At 36.2% G+C, this 12,289-nt stretch overlaps 1 protein-coding gene and 1 pseudogene across 1 annotated transcript in view; one reads left to right on the top strand and one right to left on the bottom strand.

Annotated features, from left to right (window-relative positions):
- ZNF804B (zinc finger protein 804B) overlaps positions 1-12,289 on the top strand; it is a 514,544-nt gene that overhangs the window by 355,571 nt on the left and 146,684 nt on the right. The gene's annotated exons all lie outside the window — the stretch shown is intronic.
- On the bottom strand, positions 9,755-10,889 carry LOC150001599 (RNA-binding protein Raly pseudogene; annotated as a pseudogene).

Raw genomic sequence — 12,289 nt, 5'->3', positions numbered from 1 at the left:
AACACCCTAGGACCTCACACAGTTCTCTCAATTGCCATCATCTGTCCCATTGTATTTTCCTAAATCTCATTGATGGTCTGAAATCTCTTCCTTTTTAAAGGTGATTTTAATTTTGGAAAAAGCCAGAAGTCGCAGGGCACCAAATCTGGGCTATAGAGGGGCTGAGTCACTTGGATGATTTGATGTTTCACCAAAAACGTCTTCCTGAGATGTGATGCATGAGTGGGCATGCTGTCGTGATGAAGTTGCCAGTCACCAGTTGCCCATAGCTGTAGCCTTCTAAATCATCTTAATACTTTCCAATGAGGAAGGTTCAAGTTAATACAAAATTTGATGCAGATTTGTTGGTCTACTTGCTCAGTTATTTTGAATGTGATGGCCACACAGTACACATCTACTGCCCTCAAAGACTAGGACAGTGAAGTCATCATTGTTCATGCATGCACATTCCAGTACACTCTCCTTGGCTGCCAGGTTACATTGATGTCACATGAATTGTTCTCATTATATCAACAATGGCTGGACTTTTCCAGACAGATTGTGAGCATGTGTGTATTTTTTCTTTACTGTTCATTTGTCATTGGACATTTAGATTTTTTCCACATCTTGGCTACTGTGAATAATGCCGACTTGAACACAGATCGTGATTTAAATATTTTCGGATATTCTGAGGTAGAGTTGTTGGATTATATGATAGTTCTACTTTTAATTTTAAATAAAATTCATACTGTTTTCCATAGTAGCTGCACATTTTTCATTCCTACTAACACTGTGCAAGGGTTTCACTTTCTTCCCATCCTCATCAACACCTAGTGCCCCATTGGTGGGAATGCAGACTGGTGCAGCCACTATGGAAACAGTATGAAATTTCCTCAAAAAACTAAAAATGGTACTGTCTTTTAATCCAGTGATTCCACTGCTAGGATTATACTTAAAGAATCCCGAAACACCAATTCAAAAGAACCTATGCACCCCTATGTTTATAAGACTGCTATTTACAATAGCCAAGTATTGGAAACAGCCTAAGTGCCCATCTGTGCATGAGTGGATCAAAAAACTGTGGTACATTTACACAATTGAATACTATGCAACAGAAAGAAAGAAGGAACTCCTACCTTTTGCAACAACATGGATGGAACTGGAGAATATTATGTTAAGTGAAATAAGCCAGGCAGTGAAGGACAAATAACATATGATCTCACCTGATACAGGAACCCAGTGAAAGAAACAAACAAATGAACAAAATAGAACCAGAGGCATGGAAACAAGGAACAGACTGACAGTAACCGGAGGGTGGGGGGGTGGGGGGGCAGGGAGAAGGGGGGAAAGAAGGAGAGGGGTCTAGTCAAGGAACTAGTATAAATGATCCATGGACATGGACAACAGGGTGAAGATTGATTGGGAGAGGGAGGGAAGTGGGAGGGTCAGGGAGAGCAACGAGGGAAAAATGGGATAACGGTAATAGAACAACAGTTTAAAAAATATACCTGTTGTTTTTTTTTTATATAATAGTCTTTTCATAATTTTTGAGCATATAAGGAATTCACACTATTGTGTAATCATTAACCCTATCCATTTCCAAAACCTTTTTTATTATACCAGATTTAAACAGCATATCCATTAAAATAATAAATTTCGATCCCCAGCTCTGGATAGCACTATTCTACTTTCTGTCTATAAATTTAACTATTCTAGATACCTCATATTAGTGAAATCACATATTTGTTGCTTTTACATGGCTTTTTTCACTTAGCATAATGTTTTCAAGGGTCCTCTACTCTAAAGCATGTATCAGAATTTCATAGTTTAAGGCTAAATAATATTCCATTATATGTATATAATACTTTGTTTAGCATTTTGTCCATCATTAGATATTTGAGGCATTTTTCCCACATTTTGGTTTTTGGGATTAATTTTGCTATGACTATTAATGTACATATATCTGCTTAAATCCCTGTTTTCAGTGTTTTGGGGGGTATATAACATAGACTTGGAATTGTTTTGTCATATATTAACTTTATGTTTAATTTTTTGAGGAGCTACCTTACTGTCTTTCACACTGGCTGTACCACTTCACATTCTCATCAGTGGTGCACAAAGGTCCTAGTTTCTCCACATTCTCATCAGCACATGTTAATTCTTTTCTTTTTTTCTTTTCCTCCTCATCTTCCATTCATTAATTCTTCCTTCCTTCCTTTCTTTCTTTTGGTGGGAAGTTGTACAATAGTCATTCTAACAGGGATGGAGTTTTCCTTTGCTTTTAAAATCAATGATTTTAAATAGCAAAATAATATATGAGATATTTGCAAGAACACATTTTCCCCCACAAATTTCAACACAATAAATGTGTGTTATTTTCTTATGATTATTCTGAGTTGGTGGTAATTGCCTTAAATTAATTCTGGTATAAAAGTCATACCATGTAGATATATCATCTCCAGTGACATGAGTTAAATACATTATATTTTACTCATCCTCTTTGCTGAATATTTATTTATAATTACTCCTAGTAATTGAGAAATTATAGATAGCTCTCTAAACTCTTAGTAAGGTTTATGAAACTTCCACAATTCTTCAATAGTAAGGAAAATATATTTGAATTAGTTTAGAGAAAGTCATACATACACAAAGAGATTTGATTCAGAAATATCACATAAACTTAAGTTCCTCTTTAATTTTTATATTTTCCATGAATCCTGTAGTACATGTATGCCATTTTTATTTTGAGGGAAAAAAATAGGTGCCATACAAATGGTGGGAAGCTTTAGTATCTGAACTAATTCACATCTTTTTCCTTTTAAAGTAATGAATAGATCAAAATCAATATATAGTAGGAAGTTAGCTATCATCTACTGTTCTAAAAAAGAAATTATAACCTTTACTGTTACTCCAAGAAGACTCTAAAGTCTAAAATGATGTAATATAATTTTAAAAAATAAATCAAATTTTGTATGATTATATATTTCAAATGCCCACAAATATCACTAATTAATAATGTTACAGATAACTGCAAAAAAAGGAAAAGAAGCTATTGTTCATATGAAATAAATGAACATATTTCAGGATTAAAGATTAAACCCATAATTATTTCTTAATTAGATAATAATTTGAACAATAAGAAGTTTGATCACATATAAAGATGTCATCATTGTGACCAAATAGTGTAATAGTTTAGACACTGAGGTTATGGTTGGTTAATGACCTCAACAGTATATTTATATATTAAATATTATTTTACATATACAATATGTCTGTAACTGTGCTAGGTAAGAGCAGACACAACCAATTCTGTGGTTTTCTGATGTAGTATTATTGACAATCTTTAAAACCATGAGATTTTCATTTAAGGAGTGGTTTATACTTTATATACCTACTGTAATCTTTAACAAAAACCATAAATTATAATCAATTTAATGTACTGATAGATCCATTGACCAAACATATAACTATTTCATATCAGGGGTGAGGTGGGGGCCAGACCCTGTGCTTTGTCTCAGTGAACAGGGAGGATAAATACAATGTTTCTTTCTCTAAATTGCTCTGAGACTTTGAGTATAATTGATTCTAGGTCAGTGCAGTAATCCAGAGAGTAAATCCTCTTTTTTTATTTTCAGTTAGTTCTGTAAGCTTAGGTTGGGGAATTTTAAAATATTAAATATGTTTCTTTATTTTTACATTTAAAGCCACAAAAATCAGACTTTTTCCATTTACTTCCTGAATTTGGTGCTGTATTAGCCATTCTCAAAAAGTTTTTGGCATGATACCAGAATGAGCTGGGATTTTCAGCATGCTCTGAATCAGTCTCCAAATAAAGAGATCATTGAGTTTCCAAATGATGCTTAAACTCATTATCTTCTAACAGGAAAGCATTAAACCTTCATTCCCTAGAAACATTATTACCATAGAACATCTGTAAACATCAGTATACAATCAGATATATTGATGAGATCTACTTTTTGTAAATTGAAAAATGCTTAGAAGATGATGAAAAAAATCAATGAACATTTATCAGTAATGAGAAACAAAAAAGATCTTATAGCTTAAGCCCATTTTGTAGAATACAATAATGTACCTTATAAACACATCAGGATGTGACATTAATCTAAACATGGGGATAATGAACATGATAGTAGAAATTGCCAATCAGAAATATCTAAGAGTGGTTATAGTGAAGTTATGAGCCATCTAAATTGCAATAAATTTAAAATCCAGCAATATGTGTAATCGATAAACTGAAGGTAGTTGCTCCATAGACGTCCTGCAGACTTATGGAAATAAAATAATGCCAATAAGATATTAAAAGAATCAAATTTTCTTTCAAATATCTTCCATACAAACAGACAATCCTCAATATGGTATACCTCAAAATATTTCAAAAGTAATTCCTGAACATTTTTAAAACTCAGGAAATCAGTATAGTGAAGGTAACTATAATCAGGACAGACATGTATTCTGTGGCTCAGTTGAACCAGGATGAAATGAACTCTGTAAATTAAAAGAGTTAAAAATAAATAGTATAATTAAAGTGCATATATATGAATATGTAAAAAAATAAAATGATGCATGACCACAAAGTAGTTCTACAAGAAGTTCTGAAAAAAAAAATCAGTCATATTATAGGCATGCCATGTGTATACTTCCAACAGTTGATCAATCATCATATGAATCTCTAACTTACTGGAAAGCAAAGACCAGCTTCCTATTATTAAAAAAATTATTTATTTATTTATTATTTATTTGTTTGTTTGTTTATTTATGTATTTGTTTATTTTTAGAAAGAGGGGGAAGGACAAAGAGAGGGAGAGAAACATCACTGTGTGGTTGCTTCTCACTCATGCCCCCAACTGGGGACCTGACATGCAACCTAGTCATGCGTCCTGACTGGGAATCGAACCAGCAACACTTGGCTCACAGGCTGACGCTCAGTCCACTGAGCCACAGCAGCCAGGGCCTTCCTATTGGTTTTGTTGTCAATGAAAAGATGATAATAATCTCATTCCTTATCTTTACCTGCATTTGTTTTCCTACCAGCAAGTACTAGCAGATGATACAAACAGTGATGTAATATTAAGAGAGAAAATGTCAAACTTATTCTGTTGAATTAGATAAACCATTTAAAAATTTTTTGAATATAGTAGCTAGCAATTACTATGTGGTTTTATTGTACATACATATCGCAAAAGAAAATGCAACAAGAGAAAATATAGAGCATGGAGGATATGCACAGGAGTCAGGCTGATTTGGATTCATATTCTGGCTTTGTTATCTTTGATGTTTGTAATATTGGAGAAGGCACTTAACTTTTCTAACTCTTAATTTTCCCATCTGCAGAATTGGAATCTAATATCAGTTCCTTAGGTTTGTTATAAAAAATTAAGCTACTTATAAAAATGCTTATCAGAGAGTTTCATACATAGTACTTTTCCTGCAAGTTTTACCTATTGTGACAGATCATTATTGAATCATGTGAGTTGCTAGCAAACATGTTCCCAGTGTGTATGGATAACTAAGCACAGTGTAGTTTGAAAATACTTCTAGTATACAAACAGCAAATAAGAGTATATGAGCCAGAAAGAAAGGAGAAACAGGAAATACTTTTCATTTTCCTGGAAAATTTGTTTCTTACTTTATTTGTATTTTTGTTATAACGTTCTCTGCTATAATCACAGAAAAATGTGGGTCATATAACTGAAGCAATCACAAAATAATATAACCTATTTTAAAATATTAATATTAGTAGTCTGCTGAATAAAATAAAAATGAATTCAAAAATTAAATCAATATTTTCTCTAAAGAAATGAGAAGAACTTGATTTGCTCAACAAAATTTCTGCTGTTGAAATACAGGCACCTAAAGGGATTTGTGAATAGAATTTTTAATAATCATATATTATGGGCCATTATATCTGACAGACAATTCCTGGCAGAATCTAAGAAATGATGTTGTATTGACTATATGTGTTGAACAGTCCCTTATGTGAACTCCAATCTTTTCTATTCTCCAATGACTATCCTTGTTTTAACAAATCCCAATTCATGCTCTATTTCTCTCTGTTACTGCCTTAAGAAAGAATAAGGTAGCCATAAACAATCAGGTCGACAGATGCCTATGAGAATCATGCTGCTCTTTCTGAGTCACTCCCAGGGCTTCTTTGAAAACTCTGAGTTTCTGCCCTTAAGATTTAGGCTGATTTTCTGCTTCTGAGTTCCTATTCTGTCACTCAGGGGAAGAAGGTATCAGAAGGTTACCACTGAACTGAAATTGAAGTCAGATCCACTGACCCTTTCATTTTGTTCTCTGGGTAGGTCACACCTTATTTGTCCATTGTAAATTTTTAGTGTATGTTCACTGAATTCCCATTCAATATTTGAAGCCTATTTCCCAAGGGTTTCCCAGGGAAACAAGCCCAAAAGAATAGAATCTGAGCTGCTAGTCATGAACTTAACTGTCTTGTCTTTGCAAGTTGAATCCATTCTAAATAAAGGTAAAAATAACTGGATCAAGAATTTCAATTGCACAAAATATTACTTTAAAAAATCACAAATCTGTCATTCCATATAAAATTAATTATATTTACCTTGTGTTAGCTAGTTTTGGTAACATATTAAAATTATCCATGAGGTTATTATTTTACTTCTTTGTAAATAATTTATATGTAGTGAATGAATATATGAGGTCTGTCCAGAAGGTATACAGCCATATAATATGAGAAATTGAGATATTTATTAAACAAGATACAAGAAGCATTGTACACAGGATAATGATGTCTCAGTCCCCTTCAAAGTAGGCCTCTTGAAACCACACAGTTCTCCCCATCACCATTAGCTAGCTCATTATATTTTCCTGAATCTCATTGATGGTCTGAAATATCTTCCCTTTGAAACATGATTTTAATTCTGGGAAAAGCCAGAAGCTGCAGATGCAAAATCTCGGACATAGAGGGGCTGAGTCACCTGGTGATTTGATGTTTCCCAAGAAACTCTGTACGAGATGTGATGCATGAGTGGGTGCATTGTCATGATGAAGCTGCCAGTCACCAGTTGCCCATAGCTGAGGCCTTCTGAATCATCTGAATAATTTCCCTGGAATAATATTCAAGCTCAATGCAAAATCTGATGCAGCTTCATTGCTCTACTTGCTCAATCATTTGGTGTGTGACAGCCACACAGTACACATACTCACTCAGCGACATCGACCATACCCACAGAACTTCACATGAACAGTGAAGTTCTCATTGTTCACACATGCACATTCCAGTCCATTCTTCTTGGTTGCCAGTTTACATCGATGTTGTGCAAACCATTCTCATTAACAATGGCTGGGCTTTTTCCAGACAAATCTTGTACACAAGTGCTAATTTGTGTCTTCTCAATTATTCTATTGCAGAAAGGACAAGGCACTTTTAAAATCTTATTGTCATCAACTAAATATCTAAAGGTATTTTTTAAACTTTAATAGTCCTTATCTAAAACTAGGAATCTATTGGCCTGGCTTCCAGTACTATTTATTGCCCTGAGGTAGGTCATTTAACTCTTTCTGCATCTCACTCTATCTGCAAAGTGTACAAGTTTAAAAGATTTAAAAATTATAGAAGTCATAGATCTCTCTAATATCCCTTTTAGTTCCATAGTTATATTTATATATTGAGTCATTGTTAAGAAGTAATCAAGAGACAGAATTGGAAAATTACTCTCCCCCTCCACAGACAAAATAGGAAAGCATGAAAAGAGTTAAAATAAAGAGTGAGAGGTGTTCTGGAAGAGGAGAGAGGAAGAAGAGAGAAGAACCAGGATCAAACCTTCTTTTCTCTCTTTCTCTTTTTAAATTAAATTTATTGCTGTGACTTGGGTTAATAAAATTATATAGGTTTAAATTGAACACTTGTATGATACATTATCTGTATATTGCATTGTGTGCCCACAACCCAAAGTCAATCTTCCATCACCATATATTGGATCAGAGCTTCTGAGGGGTCAGTCTTTTTCAGAGCATGTGGTAGGCTCTTTGGGTGATGTATAACTTGTAAAGCTTTAAATATTATTCTGTGAGTTTCTGCTTATGAAATTGGTGCAAAACTTAAGTGCTTGGGAAATTTGGCTCTGTGCTTAAGTTGGGTTATCAAAAGAGAGAAGGACAGGTTATTTAAAATTCAGTTGAAATTAGTACATCAGAACTAGTATAACTGCTATTCTAGTGTCCACTGCAGTAGATATTTTAGAGAGAAAAAACAGTTATATGAAAGGTCTCTGGAAATAAATATATTAGATTATAAAACAAATCATATTTATTTTAATCTACTTTTCAAAGTAAATTTTAAAGCAGAAGACTCAACTAAGTCTTCCCTTCCCAAATACCACTAGATCTGAAATGTGGAACACCACATCTGATGTTCTGGTGACAATTTGGAGAGAACAAAATGTAGTATTTATGGGCCCTTGTAACTTCTTCATTACTAGTGAAGATATAATGGTAATTTTATTGCTTTTATTTGATTAGAAATGCCTTGATATAATTTATTATTTTATTTACTTAATCTAATCTATCATTAGCACCATCATCCGTTCATTCCCATATAATTTTAAGGCATACTGCAATCTAGAAATCCAGTGGTAAATATTATAAACACCTGTGGCATATATTAACCACACCCTCCAAATTTTAATTACCAATGTGAAACTTAACCCTGAGAAAATAACTTGTTTCATTGAGAAGGTAGACCACAGATGTTTTTCATGATTACTACTATTAAGTTTCATCATTCATAATGTGTTTCTGGTTATAAGATTGTAAATGAATACACTGTGAAGTGTGAAACTGTTAAGTATTCAGAAATATAGGCCAACATGTGGTAGAGAATGAGCATCTAAGTAAATCTCTTCAAATCTTGTGCAAAAAGGGATTTCCCTCAATATAAGTGGCACAATCCCAGGAGCCCTGTCTGAAGAACCTTTGATTAGAGCTATATATCCAGGGCACTGTTGTGTGGGCGAGAAAGATGCTTGGGAATCCACTCTCGTTGCCCATCTCTACTGACAAAGATATACCCTTAGGGAGGACAGTCTAAGGATCAAACCACAGGATGCAGATATGCTTTTGCCTTTTTGTTTGTTCACCTGCTTTAGTTGAATATGGATCTTGAATATTATTAATTTTCCTTGCATCAATTTTCATAATCCCTTGTTGTTTTCTTCCTCTCTCTTTTTTAAAACTGTTAACATATGAATTACACTAGTAGATTTATCAATGTTAAACCACCCTGGTGTTCCTGGGATTAACCAACTTGGACACTAATTTGTATCGATTTATATGTTTTGTTTAGAGTTTTCCGTATATTTTAAAGTGACAAAGAGAGCAAATGTCTTTATCTTTCATAGAAAGAAATCAACTAATGCTGTCCCAAGTTATAGCACATGTTTCTTTAAACGACCATCTGATTTTCAAAAAATGTGTCCATACCTTAGAGAGATATTTTAGGAACTCATAGGTCTTATTAAGAAGTAATTTGTCTGAAGTTCAGCAATTTCTTCAACTTCAGTAAATTTTATTCTGCTATATTCAAATAAAATTAAAACATTTTTATTAAAATAATATATAAATTTGACCCTATATTTTAATCCATTGGTCATTCTATCTGTACACATGCAGAAAGAGGTGTCTAATGTTGATAAATTTTATTTCATTTTTTAAATTTTTTTTGGGGGGGATCCAATCTCTTTATTGTCAGGGTCCCCTCCTATGCCCCCCGCCGCTCACCAAACCTATAGAAAAACCCCAAGCCTGGGAGTGTCCTGGGGAGGGGAGGCCGAGTGTGGGAAAACTCTGTGCTCTGCCCCCTGGCCTGGGCAGTGCCAACAGGGAGGGTCCATGGGGAGGGGAGGCCGGTAACTCCACCTGCAGAGGATGTGGCACTGGCTGAAATGCATGGGGGATGAGGTGCCTGTTGCCAACTCTCCTCTGGGACCCGCTGGGGTGGCATCCAAGGGTGGGTGCCCAGCTTGAGGCCTGGTACAGTGCACGCCCTTCTTCTGCCAGTGGCCATCACTTCTGTCAGGCTGCTCACTGCAAGGCCCCATCCTCCGCGTCTGTGTTCTGGCTGTGTTCCAGCTCTTCCTCGCTGTGTGTCAGCAGCCCCTCCTCATTGCCATCATCCCGAGCCTGTGCTTCTCCCTGGGGTGTGCCTGCCTCAGAAGCTGTGTCCCCTGGGGGGTGGGGGTGGGGCAGCTGCTGCTGCCGCCACCGCCGCCACTGCCACTGCCACTGCCACCCTTCTTCTTGCCATCTGGGTTGGCCTTCTGCTCCTTGGCAATCTGTTCCAAGCGGCCCAGCAGGGCGTCGATGTTGGACTTAATCTGTGTCAGCTCGGTCTTGATGGTCTGCAGCTCACTGCTCTTTAACTTGATCTTGGCTGAGCTGCTAGTGATGGCTGTGGAGCGGGCAAAGAGCTTGACAGGAATGGTGGTTTTGACACGCCGGACCAAAGGGACTGTGACCCGGGGTCGCTTCACAGGAACAGCCCTGGGCACAGACACTGGTGACAGGCGGCCCCAGTAGTAGAAGAGCCTGTAAATAGCAGATGCTGCTCTCTTTAACCCCTTGGGTCTGTTGGGCTTGGGCTCGCCAGCCATGTTGATGTCCAGGGTCTGCCCGGCCAGCACCCGCCCATTCTCTCCCAGCACAGCTGCCTGTGCATGGCGCTCATTGGCATACTGAACAAAGGCATAGCCCTTGTGCACAGAACAGCCGGCCACACGGCCATACTTGGAGAAGATGGTCTCCACATCTGACTTCTTCACCACAGCTATGTTGAGGTCTCCAATGAAGACTCGAGAGTTGATGGACTTGGGGTCATTCTTGTTGGTTATGTTACTTGCCTGGATCTTCAAGGACATGGTGACCACCAAGGTTGAGTTCAGTCAGTGATCTCCTCTGGAAATAGGTATCACCCGCGCCAAGAGGTCTACTAATGTTGATGATACATTTTAGATGATTGTTACTTCTCAGTTTTAGTAGATTTAAAATTTTATTCTCTTAATCTTTTTTATTGCTTATATCCTGAGCTTATATCAGCTAAGATTCAGCTGATAAGCACATGTAGGGTAGGAAGGCAAGAGTCTGTTCCCGATCATTGACAATGTGTTCCAATTGGCCTTTGTGTCCCCTTGTCTTTAAGCATTTAGAAATAATCCATAGATACATGAATAGGTTTCAACAACAAAAACTAAAATGCCATTTCTTTTAAAATAAAGATTATAAATTATGTTTACACTTTTAGCAAAATACCATTCTACCCTATTATGAGTTATTAAGAAATAATTTTTCTGAATTTATATGACTATATATATTCATCCCACATATAAATGATATCATGTAATACTTGCTGCTCAGTATCTGGTTTATTTCACTTAGTAGGATGTCCTCCAGGTTCAATAGTGATTACCAGAGGCTGGAATGCTGGGGGAAAGGGGAGATTAATAAAATAAAAGAAAGTAAAATAGTGGTAGCCAGCAGCTGGGAGGAGCAGGTCATGAGGAGAAATTGCTTAATGGACAGAGAATTTTATTTCGCAAGATGAAAAAGAATTCTGGAAATAGATGGTGGTGATTGTTGCACTTAGTACCAGTGAGTTGTACATTTAAAAATGATTAGACAATAAGTTTTATGTGTATTTACATAATAAAAAAGATGTGGTGGCAAAACTATTAGAAACTAAGACTCAAAGGCATACTATTTTTCAAATATCATATCTTCTTAATTTTCACCATCAGCGTGAAGATAACACATGCTCTAAAAGTTTCTCACTTGGTTGGTTGAAACCTGGGAAGAACCCCAACGAGGTGACTGGACTCATCAGTTCTAGTAGACTGAGGAATTGGGGAGAAGTGGGGAACAAGCTGTGAGGAAAGGAGACTGGACTTCCAGAAATTTTGAAATCAACAGTGTTCCCAAAACAGAAAGAGGGAGAAGTTATTTGGCTTTTGGTTTGATATCTCTGACCGGCTAGCTTGTGTTACTTCATACTGAATAAATCCAACACATCCATCGAGCATCCAAAGAGAAAGCTTTGCTCCTTTGCAGAATGTCCCAAGTTTCAAATAGTCACTAATTTTATAAATGCCTCAAATTCACATTTTTGAAATATCATCTCTCGCCTAAAAATCCATGCTACGGTCTTAGCTGAATATCTCACCATCTCTCACTTGGATAACTGCACTAGGTTCCTACCTGGTCTGGCAGCTTCCACACTCACATCCTTAGATCTTTCATTTGGCATCAGTGAGGCTTCTAAAAT

Source organism: Furipterus horrens, unplaced genomic scaffold (assembly GCF_987537825.1).
Source record: "Furipterus horrens unplaced genomic scaffold, mFurHor1.1.pri manual_scaffold_9, whole genome shotgun sequence".
Taxonomy (NCBI): Eukaryota; Metazoa; Chordata; class Mammalia; order Chiroptera; family Furipteridae; genus Furipterus; species Furipterus horrens.
This window is presented reverse-complemented; position numbering and strand designations above follow the sequence as displayed.